Raw genomic sequence first — 2,251 nt, 5'->3', positions numbered from 1 at the left:
AAAAAAGAATTTTGCAGAGATTTTCTAAGTAAAACAGTTATATACAACATAACACAACATAACTTAACATAGCATAACATATTTTTCCATGCTAAAGTAACTATGAGAAAAATAAAATCAAAACTATGAAAAAAAAATAAAAATAACCTTGTGGCTCTGGAAAAAAAAAAATAAAAGAAAGCCTGATGGATAAGCCACATCCAGGGCCAAGGTTCTTAACCTTTGACCACCCCCTGGAATCACTGGGGAACTTAAAAAAAAAAATACTGGGGTGCCCACTCCAGAGCGTCTGATACAACTGGTCCAGATGTGGCCTGGATATAAAACCTCCCTGGGAGCACCCAAGGTTGAAAAAGTCTGGTTCAAACCAAGAGTCTTCCTGATGCGTCTACCATCCACCCCCACCCAGATGGTGATGGTGCTGACTGTGGTGAGCATTGTGTGATGTACAGAATTGTTGAGTCACTAGGTTGTATGTCTGAAACGAATATAACGTTGTATGTCAACTCTATTTCGATTAAAACATAAGAGTTAAAAATAAATTTTAAAAAAAGATCTAAAAAAAAAAAAAACAACAAAACCCAACAACTCCCCAGGGATTGTCATGTACAGGCAGAGCTGAGACCCACTGCTTTAAGTGGGAAAACAAACAAAAACCAGGTAACTGGCAGTTATGATATTATTGTCTTTTGAAAAGTATGTATTTGCAAGGGACCGGGGGTTAGGGGCATGGGGAGACTGAAATGATATCCTCCAAAATGTTAATAGAATTCTTTTGAGAGATAAGATTATAAGCCATTTTCTATTTACGCTTTTCATGATTTTCCAAAAATTTCCTCAATGGTTGTTATTGAAATTGGTGAGGAAAACATCCCACCAAAATTGTTTTATATTCAATACTAGAATAGCAAACTGGAAAAATGTGGCACCTTATTTTGCCCAAAGTAATGAATCTTCAAGTGTACAACTTCATCAGTATATCCAGTTAAGCCCTATAAATTATTGTTTCATAGATGAGGGTGGCTTCAGGTGTGATCTCTGACTTTTTTATTAGACTCTACATACAATATTATGTTGATTGTGTCCTTCTGTAGAGATTCCTTTAAAAAAAAAAAACGTATTTGAGAGAGCGAGCGAGCAGGGGGAGGGGCAGAGGGAGATGGAGAGAGAGAGAACCCCAAGGAGACCCCGCACCGAGTGTAGAACCCGACACGGGCTCAATCTCACAACCTTGAGATCATGACCTGAGCCAAAATCAAGAGTGGGATGCTCAACCTACTGAGCCACCCAGGCGCCCCCCTTCTGCAGAGATTCTTTAAAAAATACCACTTGAAGGCATCCCCACTTACTATTAGACTTTATGACATGACACAAATGTGCATTTCCCTGCAAAGACAGACATTTACCTCTAAAATCCAAGCATGAGTCACTTCCCAGAAGTGCCTGGCTAATGCAGGGATTTCATAAATGACATTTCCTTTATGTCAATACAACCTCTGGTTTCCTTTTCTAAAAGATAATCTAAGCTCCAAGCTGAAAATGGCAGTGCTCGGAGACTGACTTCAATAATGGTTTTCACAGTTTAATGCTAAAGGACTTTGATGGGATAGATTGAAATCATAGCATTTCTTCCCTCAAGCTTACAAAAACTACTCAATAGGGCTCAAAAAAAAATATAAATGACTACAGACAATAAAACGTTTTGGATACTTGGTACTAGATAAGCGAGAGATTTATTTAATTAACACTGTAAAGTATTTTTTTTTTCCTTTCTATTGAAATAGTATTCTCTTCATTAAAAGGAATCGGTCATGGACAGTTGGATACCTCCCAATTTGTACTTAAACTGCATTTAAAAGGAATTAAAATTTGCTTTGCTCTTACTTCATTGCTCAGAAACTTTCATCAATTTTGGGATCCTTTTAGGGAGGTGGTTTTGTGATTGCAGTTAGTTCTTACTACATAACACAGGAAACATCTACATCACACTGGGCTATTTCAAAGGTATTTGTTAGAGTTTAATGCAGTTAACGTGTGCCAGGGACTGTGTCAGTCTCAGATGACACAGGGGTCACTGAGATACATTGCTGCTTTCAAGGAATTTCCAGACTGCAGGGGAGATGCGTTCGTTTACACATCACTGGGTACAAATCATTAAATTAGAAACCCAAACAGGCCATAGTTTACAGACAAAATGCTCCGCCAACACAGAGCACAACGGATCAAAGAATGTGAGCCACAGAGCAATGCT

The sequence above is a fragment of the Zalophus californianus genome, chromosome X, assembly GCF_009762305.2.
Source record: "Zalophus californianus isolate mZalCal1 chromosome X, mZalCal1.pri.v2, whole genome shotgun sequence".
NCBI lineage: Eukaryota > Metazoa > Chordata > Mammalia > Carnivora > Otariidae > Zalophus > Zalophus californianus.
Note: the sequence above shows the minus strand (reverse complement) of the source record.